General features: G+C 36.9%; 1 protein-coding gene across 7 annotated transcripts in view; it reads right to left on the reverse strand.

Moving 5' to 3' along the window:
• ntng1a (netrin g1a) overlaps positions 1–11,232 on the reverse strand; it is a 190,656-nt gene extending 179,424 nt beyond the window's left edge. For all 7 annotated transcript variants that reach the window (XM_077508786.1, XM_077508785.1, XM_077508784.1 and 4 more), the window contains exons 1-2: positions 10,997–11,232; positions 5,855–5,982 (exon numbers count right to left, since the gene is read on the reverse strand). The gene's annotated coding sequence lies outside the window, so the exon portion shown is untranslated. The remainder of the gene's footprint in view (positions 1–5,854; positions 5,983–10,996) is intronic.
• Positions 11,233–18,101: the final 6,869 nt, after the last annotated feature.

Here is an 18,101-nt window from a genome sequence, read left to right on the forward strand (position 1 = left end):
AGCCATTTTCACAGAAGCAATCCCGTTCGCTCCCGGCTGTTTTACTGGATTTTGACTGATTTTGCAAGGCCCAAAGAATATTGTGTACTATTGCTATAAAAGCATGGAACCTATCAAAAGAAAGATTAAAGTCTCTTCTTTCATCAGGAAAAAAAAAGTATGTTTCTATCCGTTTCTGTTTTGCAGCAATTAGCATTAGAAGAGAGCTAAGTTTCATCAATTTTCACAAATCGATTTAAAATTGTAAGTAATTGAGCTTTTTTTCTAGATGGTCCTGGTTGATCTCCTTTGCTCTGCTGCCACCTGCTGGCCGTTTGTGTAATAACTACCATTTCTGCAACCGTTCTTTGCAGTTGAGAGGCTGCATCAAAGCCTTCTGTATGCTCTAGCATAAAAATAAATAAATAAAATAAAAAAACGTATAAATACGTCTTTGGGACACTTAGAACATTAAAAAAAAAACGTATTTATACATTATTGGGAGTAAATGAGTTAATCATTTTGCAAACAGTATTTGTCCAACTGGTTGGAAGTCTCGTATTCTGGCTATATGTCAGAATGTGATCGCAAGGAGGCCCCACCCTCCATATGAATGACTGCACCTCATCCTCTTCCATCCAATTAAACGTACGACAAAATGTGTCACTATTTGTCACTCCGGCACCACCCACACCCATTCTTTAACTGAAGAAATTATCATCTAAATCTCTCAACTATGGTTTACCACCATGTATTTGTTATTATTTATGGTTACATGATTCCCCCACTCCAAAGTGGGGCTGAATATTTTATTCATTCAGCATTCTTCTCATACGAGTGAAGAAAATGTATTGCCATAAGACACATTATCCAGGAAGTGTTAAAAAAATGGGCTATAAATAGATGATGAATTAGTATTCCATGGAAAACTGCTGTTTAAATATTTAGTCCGGGAGACTTTTAGAGTAAGACGAAATCCCTTTTCCTCAAAGTTTCAATATAGAACAAAGGATGAATTAGTGTCAGCCTTGTAGAATAACCCCTGCAGGCCTACTAATTTATAAAGACAAGAGGACTCTCAGGTCCACCTTCAAGGACTAAAATTGCAGCAGGTTGATGAGAAGAGAGAAAAAAAAAAAAACAAACTCCAATGTCACCTTGGCTTGTAGCTTAGGGTTTATTTGTCATTAAATAATGTGACTGTTTTATTTGGCATTTTATTTCAAGCTTTATTGGTCATGTTATTGCAATAATACAAAGCAGTTTTTGTGAACAGCTCCTGTGACCTGGTTTGGGTCAGTCTTATTTTGTCATATAGGCCTTTATTCTGTCTTATAGAACTTCGCATGGTCCTAGCTGGAATTATTTTTAATCAGAAAGTTTTCTTCCATGTTCTGCTCTCTGTTATTACTTTGTATTTTTGGTAGTGCTGTCAAAGTTAAAGCATTAACTAATTAATCACAAAAAATTATCGCATTAATCGTGCATTAACGCAGATTAAATCATACTTACTATTATTTATTTACTTGTATTTATTTTATTTATTTAAGAGCTCAGGATAAATAATAATAATGACACTATTAATTTGGACTCTTGAGTGCAGGTGCTACTTTAGATTAGACTGACAGCGGATGTTACGTTAAAGGTAGCACAGGTTGTGTTTGAGCAATAAACAACTAATGAGCGACATGTGCAGTGGATAAAAATAAAAATAAATAAAAAAAAAAACATCGTCATAACATTAAATGTAAAAAAATAAGTGCTCTTTAAATTTGGCCGGCAAAAAATGTTGATCAAAACTTTTTAAACAATTAATCAAAATTCTCAGATGTGATTAATCTGATTAAAAAATGTAATCGTTTGACAGCTCTAATTTTTGTACATAAGACTTTTACTTTTCTGCTTCTGTGTCTCATCTTCCTTTTAGGTCCAAATGCTGCTGCTCACGTGACAAACATTTGACTGATTGCTTTGTCATTGTGTCTGACTGTCACTCATATTTTCCCCTCACTGAATGAGACCACCAGACTCAAGCTGCTTGGAAATGTAAATATTCATGACAGCTTTTTCTTTGGTGTCTTTCATGTGGTTCTTTCTCCATCATATTCATCACTTAATGCAGAGGATGAGTGGTGTCACAAACGTATTTTAAAAATGCTGTCTAACAATTCTAAATGGATGTAAAGTCGAAGCATTGTGGGAATGATTTGCTGTCGAATATTTAAAAAAAAAAAAAAAAAAAAAAAAAAAAAATTAATTCACCAGATTGGTTTTGTATGGTTGCCTGCTCGTGCATGCAGCATAGCAAGATGCAACCTGTGACAGCCAAGAGAAAGTCTCAGTCAGCTCTCGTGACCACACACTGCTTTAATAATGCAGCCTGTGCTGTGTGATCTGCTTCCTCTGCAGCCGTGCTCATGCACAGCACAACTTGACTTTACGCTGGAGACCTTGGCCTTGCTAGCTTGTGTTGGCGCTCATGCCGTAACGTAGAGGTCTGACTGAAATTTTGACTTTTTGATTGATAGACAGTCACTGTATAAAATTATGTCATAAAATGTTGTTAGTTGCTATGGTCCTGTATTTGTCATTGGGGTGTGCAAAAAAAATAAATTCATTAAAGAATCGAGATTCTCATTTATCAATCGAAATTAATATACATAAATCAATTTTATTTAAATTAGAAATGAAGGAGAAAAGGCAGATGTAGCCTACATGCTGTTTTTGTGGAAAAAGGCACTTACAATAAAAAATTAAGAAATGTTTATTTTTAAAAAAAAATACATAAATAAATAAATCACTTTAATGTCTATTTGTCATTTTGTCTTGCAAAGCAGACTGGAGTAGATCATGACAATGTTGTGCAATCTGTAAATTGAAGCAGAAATCATTTGTCAAATTTTGAATCGAAAAATCGATTCTGAATCGAATCGTAGACCCAAAAAATCGTAATTGAATTGTGAGACAGTCAAAGATTCCCAGCCCTAATTTGTCACTCTTACTTTGTCATGTAGGCCTTTATTCCGTCATATGGAATAGTGCATTGGCAGTTTCTTAGTCTAGCTGTTTCCATGCATTTTGCATCTAGCCCAAAGTTTCTTTGTGCTGTTGTTACTTTGTATTTTTGACTGTTTTTCAACATCGGTGTCATGTTTGCTTTTGGGTCCAAATTCTGCAGCTCACGTGACAAATTCGATTATACGCCTATGAGAACCAAAAGTATTTGGAGGCTAACATATCCCGTTGTACGCGAGTCTTGAATATTTGTCAACCTTTGTTATACCGTAAGTGGCCCGGACAGGCACCATTAGCTCCATGAGATAGATTCACCAGTCATCTCATCTTTGATAAATGAAACCATTTTAGAAACATTTACAGACACAAGCTTATGAATGATATATTTTTCTGATGATGCCTTTATAGCAGACCAACCTGCATGCATCAATTTTAAGAGCTAAAATCAACTTCTATTAGCTGAAAGCTTGTCTTGTCTTCTTTTTTTTTTTTTTAGCCTTTCTCAACTCCACACGACTGCCCCCTCCCACTCGCCCTTGTCATTAAACTGCCAATCAGTCGAGGAGAGGCTCGGGATCCAATCTATCAGGCTGATGCGCAGTGTCAGAAAGTAGCTGCTATAAGCAGCCAGAGGTTGTGCCAATTGCCAACACAATTTAACTGACACAGCCCGTTTGGCCATCGTGATAATTAGAGCAAAGTCACTGTTCATTTTATCTTCGGTTCAAGTCAGACTAACTTTTCGAAATAGGAGAAAATACATATTGCTCATAGCTTGAGTTGGGTCTTTAATACCGCAAGATAGTTTCAATCTTTATCAAAGTTACTGTCCTGATGATCCATTCTAGTGAAGGGACATCCAACAATTAAGCTGATCGTGATTTTTAAAGATTACAGCCAAAAAGAGGAACGTTATGAGTTATGTTCAATAAAATTTTAATCAATCATATTGCAATCATTGGGAGTAAAATGTGCAAAAATGTACTTTTTAATCTACTAGCGACAGAAGAATACTTTGTAAAATCATAACTTTTAAATTCAAGCCTAGTATTGCAATTTATTGGTGCATTGCTTCTGTTTATTATAGTGCAAGGATGCCAAATGGCGGCACACTATGATTTAAAAAAAAAAAAAAAAAATGGGGATTTTTTATTTTTATTTTTTATAACCCTCCAAAACTCTATGCTGACAAACTTGAAAAATACATTTTCCACAACAAACTGGGGATACACGGGGAGAACGATTGTGTGGGGGGGATAAATACATAAATAAATAAAACAAATTGAAAATAAAAATAAAAAAAATATGTGAATTAACCGGTGCCAAACAGTGAATATGCAGCAACTGTAGTTTTAAGTTGTATTATCACAAGATGCACTTATAGTGTCTTATACAGACTCATTTAATAATAATAATAATAATAATTTCAATTTGTAATGCACTTTTCATCAGCATGATCTCAAAGCGCTAACAGAAAATAAAATATAAAAAGAAAATAGGAAATAGAAAAAAATCAGATTCTCAATTAAATATAATAGGCCTGTCTAAATAAAAAAGGTTTATACTACTATAAGTACACCAAATAACTTTAGAGGATTTCTAATGATATGCAGGACAAATATAATACGTCTGTATAATTATAATTTTTAGTAAATTGATTTTTGTGAGAAAAAAAAAAAATCTTGTATTTAATGTTGGTTTGCTCTTTAGCAGTGTTGTGCCATCCAGCATATAAGCATATATTTTAACCATATCTAAAATAGCATTATTGACATACATCTGGTTAGGAAGTGCAGTAACTATGTGGCCACCTCGAGTATGACTGATGAAAAATGGTGGCCCTGGTTTAGTGTGTTGTGACTACTGAGGCAAAGTTTGCTCAGCTGGAAAACAGCCTAGTGTGCATGTATGATGAACTTTTAGAGCACCATTTTAATAAATCCTCTTGAGTACATGTTGGAAGATTTGCTTTGATTAACTTAAATAGAGCGAACGAGCCGAGCCCCTTCGCCGTCTCTCGTCAGCCGCACCAGCGCTGCGTGTCTCCCCGTACGCTCAATAAAAGCCTGATGAGCCTTTTAGACGCGTATCAATATTTAACCAGCCTACCCCATTGACTCAGCAATTATTGCCCAATTGATTTGAGATTGATTATCATCGGCACCATGAGAGCAGTGGTCAGCGTCAAATGGTGATAAAAAGACTTGGGATGTAGGAAGTGTGTCGTTACAACACGAGTTTACATACCGTGTACTATACTATAAGGCACACCTAAGAGCCTTCAATTTTTTTCAAAAGCTGACCATGCGCCTTATAATCCAGTGCGCCTTATATATGGATCAATATTGAGCCGCAACAGGTCTTGCTGTCGAGACGCTATCGGTGACCCTGCACGATGTGTGACGTGCATGCGCAGAAGATCCCGCCATCTTGGATCGCTAGCTAATACTAATACTTTACCTCAGAGAAAATAATAAAACAGCCGTTTATTCATTTTGGGAGTGAATGGAGTTGTCAGAAAGCTTAAAGTTTGACTAACCTATCTGACTGTTCTGTTGACACTCTTTAGCGCAGCACCATCTAATGGATGCATGATGTAAACCCAGCTTCTACTGTCGCGCCTTATATATGGAAAAAGTTTTAAAATATGTCATTCATTGAAGGTGCGCCTTATAGTGCGGAAAATACGGTACTTCCCCAGCCTCTATGCACTTCTGGAAGAATTCTTTCCTGATTTCATCCACATCTACCTGCTAACCCCCTAACATGAAGTTAGTCCAGCACATGCATGGTTATGGTCAAAGCTAGTAGCATGCGATGAGGCAAAAACATGCCTCGAGAGAAGGAAAAGTGACAATACCGTGTCATGGTGAATACTTCAGAGCGAGTTTGCTTCCACAAGCATATCCTCCGCCGAAGGCTGTCGGGAGACTGGGGCGGATTTAGCTCAGCTTGGCCCATTGTGTTTCCCTTTCTTCGTTGGCAAGCCTGAAACACACACAAGCATTGACATGTGAGAAGTGATTCAGTCGCTGAGTTGTATTTTTGTTTATTAGTTTTACTGTATATGCAGTATTTTTTATTTATTTTTTTTATTACCCCCTTCAGTTTAAAGCGGATACACGTTCTACAGGTTTTATGTCCGGAGATCGACTTCGCCTTTCTGTTCTCGCCCCGATGAACTCGTCATTCAAAACCCAGACGTGACTCTACTGTCGTTCACAGATGAGCTTGTACGTTTATTTTCCAATGATGTTTCTTCAGGGCATCCAAAATGATTGTATCGACTTGTTTTTGCAACGGCTCTGATGGATTGTCTTCCTTCAGCTTTACAGTTGCTTGTATTTCAAACATAGGCAGCTCTCTGGTTTTCAGAAATGTCTTCAAAGCCATATTTATATAATTTTGCATCAAACCCAAATATGTTCCGTCTATAGACAAACTAAAGGATTTGGCCTCACTGATCCAAATCACTTTGGGAATGAATGTATGTATTGATGTCTATATAATTACGTAGTTCAGTCAGATAACCCTTTAAGCCATTTACAGTGGTGATTAATTAAGACAGATGTGCACTCACACAAATCAATTAGCCATGCATATATTCCACTAATTCTATTTAATAGGACAGATTTGTGATTAATCCTTCTTATGTGAGTATTGTGCTGTTCATTATGCGTTCATATTATTTCTGTTTTTAATCAAGTTGTTCTGAATGAATTGACCCTAACAAAGATTTGTCAACTTTCTAAAAAGAACAAAACAGCAGATAATCCGCCTTTTGCTCCAAGTCATCTGGAATAAAGTGGTATAGAAAATGAATTGATGGATATAAAAAGTACTAAAAAAACTATTTTTAAATAGTGGTGTTAGGGGATTAAAAAATTTTTAATCGTAATTAAAATCGCATGTCTTCAGTAGTTAACCGATGATTAAACGCAAATTTTATATCTGTCCCAACTGTACAATAAAAGGAATGAATAAAAGCCGAGCAGATTAATGTCAAGGCCAGAATAACTGACTGGGTGGGTGCGGTTATTATGCGGAAATGCGTAATGGCTAGCTCAAAAACGGATAACAAAAGATTTATTTGGTTGTCTAATTTCACACTTGATGGGCGGGCAGCCACTCCAGAGATCCAATTATTTGTCTACAAGCCATTAAATAGTCAATTTTCTATTACATGTTTCCTGAAAAAGACACTTGCATACAGTAATTCATTTTTTTCCCCTACATTTTGCCATCCCCGTTATTCCTCATCTCCCCTTTCCTCCACTTAATCCTCTTTGGAAAGTCATGGCAGGTGACAATGTCACATGGCTCAAGTGTGCCCTCTAGGGCAGAGGCTGTCATTTGAAAGGTTCATGTACATTTACCCAAACAACTCACAAAGAAGCGACCCCGGGCAGAAAAGAAAAGTTACAAGGAGACAGAAAGAATGAGAGGGGGGGGGGAACAAAAACAAAAAAAACAACACAACAACAAAAAACAAAAAACAAAAAAAAAAAACAAAAAGCAACAACAACAAAACAATGTACTTTAGTCTTGTTTCGTCTTTGGGCTTATGGTCACTCACCAAAAACTGACTACAGCATAAATATTTTCGAAAGAAGAAGAAATGAAACAGTGTCATTTTAACCAAACTATTTTCATGTTAGCAGAATCTTAATGTGACATTAATAGTATTTTACAAGCTTTTTTTTTTTTTTTTTTTTTAATGATGACTCGGGATATAACGATAAGGGCAACATCGTGATATTAAAATATGCCACAATATTGTCGTCGTAGTGTTCACAATCTTTAAAAGGAACACATTGTTTAAAAAAAAAAAAAAAAAAGTCAGGCTGATTTCCATTTGTGCAGTTCTAGCACCCCCTAATGGCTAGTTTATTAGTGCAATTTATTTTTCATTAGGGATGTTTTGGCCTTCTATGTTTAAAATCTATGCGAATTGTCAGATGAAAGGGGAACAATTTGCTTGTGAAGCGATCAATGTGTGCTTGCATTACCAAGTACGTGCCTCAATATTGTTATTAGAGATGGTAGGTGGTTTATATGTATGGCTATTATGCACAAAAGCACAATATTGTGTTCTTTTTAGTATGAGCTCGGGCTGCTCGATTATGGGAAAAATAATAATCACGATTATTTTGGCAATAATTGAAATCAGGATTATTCAAACGATTATTTTTTTGGTACAAAACGAAAAATGTTTTCATATTTAAAATATTAAGACCAATTAAAAAATAAATAAATAATTATGCAAGTTCCTTTTGGACCAAACAGAATTTATAAAATATTCATTTATTTATTTATTTATCTTGGCAAAAACGTGAAGTGCACTTGTGCAGTAGGGTCATCTATTTTTTTGGTACAAAAAAAAAAGAAAAATGTTTAAAAGTTAAAAAAATATATATTTAAAAAAAAAAAAAAACTATTAAGACAAAATTCTTTGAAACACTAATTATGAAAGTTCCTTTTGGATGGAAAAAATTACATTAGATATTTTAAAATAAAAAAAGGTGTAAATGTATTTGTATTGTATTTAAACAACTCAAAAATTTGTATTAATCTTTTTTTACGATTATGCTGATTTTGTAATTGTGGAGTAATTTAAGTTGTAATTGAATTTTGATTAATTGCACAGCCCTAGTATGAGCTCTTTTTTTTTTTTTTTTACAATATTGCGATCTTTTTTAAAGAATCGCAAATCCACCCACAATATTGTGACAATTATCGTATCGTGACCTTCATATCGTGATGTTTTGATATCGTTAAATCCCTAATAATGACTTCACATCGCAAAACTTTGAATGATGGCACGATACTCATGCCTCATATAAAGGCAAATGGATGAAAGCATCACCTTTCTGTCTCTTTATTTTTTTTTTTTTCCTTGTGCCTTAAATGCTTGCAGTGGGTGTAGTGCTCACTAAGCAGTGATATAAAGCTCAATCTCATAATGACTAAAGATCTGTTGTCTGGTAAGCACAAAAAAAACAAAACGATTGATTCGAAAGCAGAGGAAGAGAGTAAAGGAGGAAATTATAATGAGAGTGTGAGTGAGGGAGGGCGGGAGGAAGTGCGAGAGAGGCATTTAGTTGGCAGACAGCTTCCTGATTCAGCCAGGCTGGGGAGCAGGCATAGCTGTCTCCTTCCATGTAACTCATCTATCACTGCCTATTTCGAGGAGACTGACCCGTTCCTCACACACACACGGACGGACACGGACACACACGGACACGGACACTAAAGTGAGAATTCAATCTTTCCCAGCCTCACAGTCATCTGCAGAAATGCATTCACTCACCCTTTGCAGCAATGCCCCCAAACATGCCAATAATCATCCAGCAAGGATGGTGGGAATCACGGCGCTGCGGCCAATTTGTGAGGTCCACAGGTATATTAGGGACATCAGAAAAAAACAAAAAAAAAACAAAAAAAAAACAAAAAAAAAACAAAAAAAAAACAGCTTCAAGGAGAATTGTAGGTCTTCAAAACCAAATGTGACGAGACTCATTTTGTCATGACTAAAGACTAAAGTTTGCATAGCATTTCAAAGCTTAGGTTAATGCGGTCAACTGGGCTTTCATTGACTTATTGTCCGACCAACTTTCACAGCTAATTTTGACACTTAACTTAACTTATTGGAACACTTAACTCATTTGCTCCCAATAACGTGTAAATATATATTTTTTTTTTAATGTGTCACCAAAGACGTATTTATACGTTTTTTGTTTATGCTAGAGCATACAGAAGGCTTTGATGCAGCCTCTCAACTGCAAAGAACGGTTGCAGAAATGGTAGTTATTACACAAACGGCCAGCAGGTGGTAGCAGAGCAAAGGAGATCAACCAGGGCCATCTAGAAAAAAGGCTAAATTACTTACAATTCTAAATAGATTTGTGAAAACTGATGAAACTTGGCTCTCTTCGAATGCCAATTGCTGCAAAACGGTAACAAACTTTTTTTTTTCCCTAATGAAAGAAGAGACTTTAATCTTTCTTTTGGTAGGTTCCATGCTTTTATAGCAATTGAACACAATATTCTGTGGGCCTTGCAAAATCAGTCAAAATCTAGTAAAACAGCCGGGAGCGAACGGGATTGCTTCTGTGAAAATGGCTGGGAGTGAATGAGTTAAAAAGTATTCAGCCAATTCTCCAAGAAGAGGTGCAGTGTGCTTGCTTCAAGCTGGTTATTTGTCACTCCCATTTGAAGTTTATTGCACAACTAACACCGAAAACAGTTTTCAAATATTACACATTGTGTGTTTTCAAACCAAAATGTTAAATCATATATTAACTCCTTTGCTCCCAAAAACATCTATTTTAAATGGTGTCGGGGTCCCAACAATGTATTTATACATTTGTTTTTAATGCTAGTCAAGTCATCTTTATTTATATAGCGCTTTCAAACAGCATACAAAAAGGCTTTGATGCAGCCTCTCATCCGCAGCGAAAGGGTGAAAAAAATGGTAATTACAAAAACAGCCAGCAGGTGGCAGCAGAGTAAAAGATGAACCAGGGGCCATGTTGAAAACAAGCTGTTTCCCCACATAATTCTAAATAAATTTGTGAATAATGATGAAACTTAGCTAAATGCTAATTGCTGCAAAACAGAAACAAAAATATTTTTTTTTCCACTGATAAAAGAAGAGACTAATCTTTCTTTTTGGTAGGTTCCATGATTTTATAGCAATAGAACACAATATTCTGTGAGCCTTGCAAAATCAGTAAAAGTCCAGTAAAACAGCCCGGAGCGAAGGGGGTTGCTCCAGTGAAAATGGCTTCGAGTCAATGAATTAAAGTCTGGTAGCTTTATGCTAACAGAATGTGAAACACCATAAACAGGCTAACACAAATTAGCATAGAGGTTTAGAAAGGTTAACAACTATTATATAATTAAAAAAAATGACATCTAGCAGAGCATGTTCTGCAATCTGCACTATGCTACGATTTGCCATTTTGTGATTTTTGGCTTAGCAAAAGGAAAAATATCTCACCTTTTGCCATCTTTTTGTTATTCCAGGTCGAGTAAATATTGCCACAAACGGTGGCAGAAAGTGGAGGAGCCAAGCACAGGGAAGCAGGGAGGCAAGGCAGGAGAGCGTGATTCCACTCAAAAAGTTTAAAAATAATAACAATAAAATAACCAAATAAATAAATAAATAAATAAAACAAAGCACATTACAAGAAAAATAATGTACGACGAGCGCAATGACAACAATAATCCGGCAGACTGAACCTAAACCCGGGAAATAAATACAAAAGCAAAATTAACGAGACAACGAGGCGCACCTGGTCAAGACGCGAGTTGCTGTAGGGAGTTGATTGGTTGACATGAAGGAAGAGGGCGGACGAGAACAGGTGGAGACGAAAACCTCACAAGCAGACATAAACGGAAAGACGATATGAAATGAAACCAAATAGAATCTACAATCAGACTAAACGTCTCCTGACATAAAAGTCACCTTATCATAAGACTGGTCAGCACAAGCTGACGATGATCACAGTCGGGACAAGCCAACAATTTAACTTATCACCTCTACTGAATGCCACCACAAGTTTGCTGATGTCCAGACTTTTATTTTTCCCCGCCCTGTCGTTAACGCTCATTTTTATTCATTTGCATAATCCCTGTGACGCTGCGATTAATAACTCCAGTGTGATTTGCATATCTATGCCTGAAAGGACAGACATTGGCAGCGCATACAGTCCAGCAAGAAAACAAACAGTCCTGTGTGTGTGTGTGTGTGTGTTGTTGTTTTTTTTTTAGCCGGATAATAGATCAGGAAGAGGAATGCAGATTGACTTTTTTTCTTGGGCTAAAATCGCCAAGTATTCAGCGACAATGCTTACTGGGCACTTTTGATTTCTCGTCTCCCTAAAGCGTTTGGCCTATAATGAACACAGGAAGTCTGGGGAAATAGACTACTTTACCAGCATTTCCTTGTACAAACTATTGTATTGTTAAAAGTACGCGTTGACACGTACTGACAACTATCACAGGGCGCTGAATAATGTGTTTATTAATATTGGTGCAATGGTGCAGAATTGCATCATACTGAGAGCTGTTTCTTTTTTGTTTTCTTTTTTTTTTAAGTTTCATGGGAGGTTCAAAATATAATCAAAAGTTCTTCATGTCTGATGAAGTGCAGTTCTGCAGTACAATTGTCATAGAGTCAAAAATAAATATATTAAATTAAGATTAGGCATGAATTATACAATAACTGGAGAAACAGTTTTTCTATTGAATACTGTCTGATTATACAGGTGATTTAAATTAAAGTTCTGACTATGTCAAGGTAGTGCATTGGTTTAAAAGAAACGGGTGGAAAATGTAGTTGCTTCAACAGTGACCCCTAGTGGATGCTAACGGGATTAGTCAAGCTCTCGTTCCTTCTCATTCAGTGGACCAATAAGTCATATTCCAGTCTAATATGTCATCTCCCACAATAGATGAGATATTTGTAATTATTATAGAAGTGAGCAATTGAGCATTGGTTAAACACGTAAATATATTCCCCATTTATTGTATGTAAAATTATGTAACATATTGTCTAAATTGTCACAGTATAAACAATAGGTAGGAATCTTAATGTCAAGTCCAATAAATGGACATTAGAATAATTTGGGGATAATTTGTCCATAATTAAAAACTGACATCTTCTTTGACTAGAAAATGACTTTTACCACTCTAGTTGCAAGGATGAGCTGTTCTCTATTATGTGGGCTTTTGGCATTTGTGTTGGGTGACACACAAACACATCTCCATACACATACAAATCCCCCGCCGCCCCTGGGAGACCAAAGGCTGCAAATGACAAGGCTGCAATGAGGTAATGACATTTCCGCCTGCATAATGTGGCAAAAGTCATCTTCCGCCAGCCCCCCGACAACAACACAGATATCAGGCCGCCGCCAGTGACAAGCTCTGTTCTAATCGCCAGGTAAAGCTTTCCCTGCAGCTCAGGACCGAACCGGGCTTTACAACTAAATAATTGAACAGGAGCAATATGTTGAGGAATGGTGCATGGGTGGGGGGCTCCGTGGGGGGGGCGGAGGTGGATGTGGAGTATCCAAAATAATGTCTGCAATGTCCTCTGCTTGGGGTAACTACGGCGCCATATTAGGGCCACGTATACATATTTTTTTAAGAGGGTGGGGGCAATAATCCGAGAAAAAAAAAAAAAAAAAAAAACTCGCAAATTTGCCACTTTATTTTATTTATTATTTTCGTTTCTTTACTTGGTTATAATTTAGCTACACACACAAACAAAACTGTAGGGGTGTGAATTGCCTAGTACCTGACGATTCGATTCGTATCACGATTCACAGGTCACGATTCGATTCGATACCGATTAATCCCGATACGAATTTATAAGTCGATTGTTGCCATTTTTTTTCATTCAAATTTAGAAAATACTAATCAGTAAGCTTGTAGAGTGTAAGATTTATATGAAAATGTATTATTTATTTATCTGAAATGTCAGTCTTATAGAGGTTGTAATCTGTTTCATGTTTGAACAGCATTAAAATAAAATAAATAAAATGCTCAAGGTGTGAATCCTAAAAAAAATAAAAATAAAAAAAATAAAATCGATTCTGCCGATTATTGAATCGATATGAGAATCGCGCGATGTAGTATCGCGATATATCGCCGAATCGATTTTTTTTTTTAACACCCCTACAAAACTGCTTTACTGAATGCACAATTTGGTGCACATTTGTTCGTTCGAGGTCTGATTTTGGTTTATTTTATTTATTTATTTTTGCCACCAATTCTCCATGTTACCATGACAACAAACCAGGATTCAGGCATTTCCCGCTTGTCTTACCTAATGTGACTAGTCGCTAAGTGGAAATTTCACACAAAACGGTTGCCGACATTGCAGATTGAGAAATGAAAACGGGCAGCGAGGGAGGCGGTATTAGGTGCGGTCCGACCTTCTCGATCCTGCTCAGGGAGAGAGATGGATGAGTTCAGCCAGAGAAAGCGAGGGAGCGAAAGAGAGATGCTGCGAAGCATTGAAGCCGCACATGGCGAGTGCCGCTGGGGCAGTCATCTGAAACAGACGCGGCTCCTTTATGCAGGCGAGACCCTGCCCTTTGACACAAACAACACCACGGTGTGCATCAACAACCGTGTGCATCTCAGTGGACTGGACAATAGTTAAATGGCTGAAAATAAAGGACACACAAATTTTTAAACCAAAGGAACCAAAGCATATTTCATTAAAATTGCATGAAATGAGTGATTTTCTATTCTAACTTTAAATTTCTAGTTTTTGATCATAAAATGGCGGCTGTCACAAGTATTGATACCTTGAAATAAGACCCTCTATGTATTCATTCAATAAGAGTATTACTTTTATTACTTTAACGTGCCATACTAAAATAAATTGAGCAGCTCTATTTTGCAAAAAAATAGTACTTTGCTGCCTTCTTGTGGCACCTTGGTGCTGAGGAACAATGTTGAAGTGAGTTTTAGAGTTTCACTGAGACCAGGGGCGTCAAATTCATGTTAGCTCGAGGGCCGCGTGGAGGAAAATATATTAACAAATCACATCGGGAAAATAACGGTATATAACTTAAAATCGATTGCCGTCATTTACACACAGATTTTCATGGACCAGCCCTAAATTACAGAGCTCAACTGTAATCATATTGCTCTGAAAAATAACACAAATGTACATGGAACGCGGCAACACTGAGTTCTAGACGCGTTCAATATATATATATATATATATATATATATATATATATATATATATATATATATATATATATATATATATATATATATATATATATATATATATATATATATATATATATATATCCCAGAATGCATTGTGCATTGTGTGGCGCAGTTAATGACGTTATAAGGATGTTAATCCTTGTCATATCTATTTGTGTTACCAGTAATTTAATTTGTGTCTAATTTGTAGCTTTATAATTTTTATGTCGGTCTATGATTTAAAAATAATAATAATAATAAAAATTAAACAAACCGTAACTTTAAGTTGTGTGTGAAATAATGACATGCAGGACGATGCCCGATACAAGTTGCATTGCCCATCTGAGGACTGCTTGTGAAATTACAAGTTTATGTTTTGATTGTGGCCGGCAGATTAATTAGTCCCTCATTTCAATGTATTCATTTATTTATTTATTTTTTACTTTACAAAATCATCTCACGGGCCGGATTAAACCCCATTTGCGGCCCTGATCCGGCCCGCGGGCCGTATGTTTGACACCCCTTTTTTCGACAATGATTCTATATTTGAAAAGGCACAACTTCCAGAATCGCAGTTGTATTGATTTGCTACGAATGAAGTGACCTGAGTGAATATGCTAAGTTAATGCTAACTAAAAATGCATTTTAAGCCAACTGGAACACTTACCAAGACATGTGTTGCGCCTTTGTGCTACATAAACAGCCCTGTTTTTCCTAAAAATTATCCTTCCAGCTGCGCATTATTTCTCTAACAATACCCATCAAAGGAGGGATTGTGGTGGAGACCTCGAGTGGCCTCAAAGAGGTGTCACAGTAAGCTGGGGTGTCAAAGACTTGTCACTGCTGGGTGGTTGAAAGTATGAAGAATACCCTCTCTGGGGAAGGAGGTGGTGAATAAAGAGTATTTTTTTTTTTTGAATGTGTGTGTTGCCTTGACTCACTGTAGCCTGTTGCATCAACCCTTGTCAATCCTCCAGACAATAGGTCTCCATCTACACAGCAGACAGTTTTCACCTTCAAGGTTGATGGCTATATTTTTCAATGTGACAAAGCGCGCCAGGAGGAGATCAAAATGGCTGCTTTCACAAACAGAGCGCTGACAGCCTCGTTTTACTCACACTGAAAGTTATATGGCGGCTGATTGTTTGATGGATTATTAGGAGGGGAGGATTCCGCGAAAAGTCATTTTAGACAACAACGGGGTTCAGATTGAATGTCATTTCTGCATGACAAAAAAATAACGATGGAGCTATACTTCATGGTTTTATATATCCATTTGGAATTTTCTAAGAGAAATCTGATTGTCCTCAAGGGATCACTGAATTCAAGTGTGGCAATGGAAAAAAAAGAAAAGAAAAAAAAGCCACTGTCGCAACATCACATAGCGTTCCATAACAAGGCTTGCTTGCAAAGGTACATAATAGTCACCAAATCTCTCAATTGAGGGTTCAAAACCTTGGCTGGCAATACCATCACAAAAAGTGTCCACATGGATGTTCAAGGTTTTGAGAAGCTGCCAAGCATCAGTGGGAGTATAAAAGCAAGCTACCCAGACGAGAGCGGCGGAAACGTTTTCATGGGTGTGACAAATCTGGTTGTCTGGTGACCAGAGGGAACTACACTTGCCTGACTGAACTGTGCCAACGATTGTATGTTTGGCTTCAAATTTATCAACTGGATTCTCCTTTCTACTCTTTTGATCCAGTACACGGTACATTTTGTAGCATAAATTTTTACTCTGAAAAACCAAATTCGGTCCCAGTGTAAACAGAGTAAACATTACACTCGGAAGAGAGTAAACTATTATATACAATTAAAAAATCAAAATAAAAAAATCACTCAAGGGTTCAGCAACAATCCCACTTCAGCATGGGAGAGAGCCACTCTATCACTTGAGCTATGCCACCCTGCTGTTGGATAACATCGCTGGTGTGTCCAAAAGGAGACCAAAAATGGTCGAAGGCATGAGGATATATAGGAATATAGTCTTTTTACAGTAAATTTTACTCTAGGAAATGTACTGTGTATAGTTCACTGGTGAATGAGACATCCCAAGTTGTGGGTCACCAAAGTATTCTTTCTGGTCAATGTTGTGTTTGTGGAATGAGTTAAGTTGTACTGAGCGGATTTGATCCATCTCAGGAGGTGGCCATTTTGTCAACTTGTTGAAAATGACATCATAGTTGCTCAGGGCTCAGGTAACGACCTCACGACATCACGGCTCAACTTCAGACAACAGGTGAGTCAATATTTCCAAAGCAGTGCTGACCAAAACGGCGTGTTTAGACTAGGGATGTAACGATATCCAAATATCATGATACGATATTATCACGATATGAAGCTCACGATACTATAATTATCACGATGTTGTGGGGAGGTTAGCGATATTAAATAAAGGTCACAATATTGTAAAAAAATAAATAAAAATAAAATAAAAGAGCTAATACTAAAAAAAAAGCACAACATTGTGCTTTGGCACATAACAGCAATACATATAAACTACCTCCAATCTCTCATATCACTTAGCATTGAGGTACTAACTCGCTAATGCAAGCCCACATTGTGTTCCTCCGCATATTAACTCGCTTCATACTCGCTACAATCCCCTTCATCCGACCATTAGTTTCGATTTTAAACATAGAAGGGCCAAAACATCCCTAAAGAAAATTAAACTGCAATAAAAAAAAAAACTAGCCACCAGAGGCTGCTAGAACTGCACAAATGGAAATCAACCTGACTTTTTTAACGGACATGTAGCTTTTAAATATCGTGAACATGACGACGACGATATTGTGGCAGTTTTAATATTACAATATCACAATATTGCCATTATCGTTACGTCCCTGGTTTAGACGAGTGAGGGCACGTACAACATATTACTGTAAAGAAAAAAAAATGGGTTGACTTCCTCTTGAAGGTGAAGGGTGCAATGTCAATTTCAACTGAAGTTTGCATCAAATACAGTTCCTTGTCTTAAAAAGTATTAATTCCATTTTCAAAAGCTTAGAGGTGAATTTCTGCAAAACCACAACAATAGAATAGTGCGCCAGCCGTGGTGCCTGTCGAATGATAAAAATGAATCCAGCAGAGAGGCTCACTCAGCCGTTTCCACTTCCTGAACCGTCGGTGGTGATTATTCTTGATATAAGGATTAATATCCAATTCCAATCACGGGCCCTGATGACCCTTTTGTTATTAACTCTCCGACAGGATGTACAAACTCTTCTTGGACCCTTCCGATTCAATGATTACTTTTGGCCTAGCGGGTGATGGCAAATTATACTGGTATGTTTACTTACATCATTGATTTCCTTGTTAATATTGAAGGGGAGCGCTCGGCGGCATACTGCTCTGCACTCCCTTCTATA

The sequence above is a fragment of the Festucalex cinctus genome, chromosome 20 (genome assembly GCF_051991245.1).
Source record: "Festucalex cinctus isolate MCC-2025b chromosome 20, RoL_Fcin_1.0, whole genome shotgun sequence".
Classification (NCBI taxonomy): domain Eukaryota; kingdom Metazoa; phylum Chordata; class Actinopteri; order Syngnathiformes; family Syngnathidae; genus Festucalex; species Festucalex cinctus.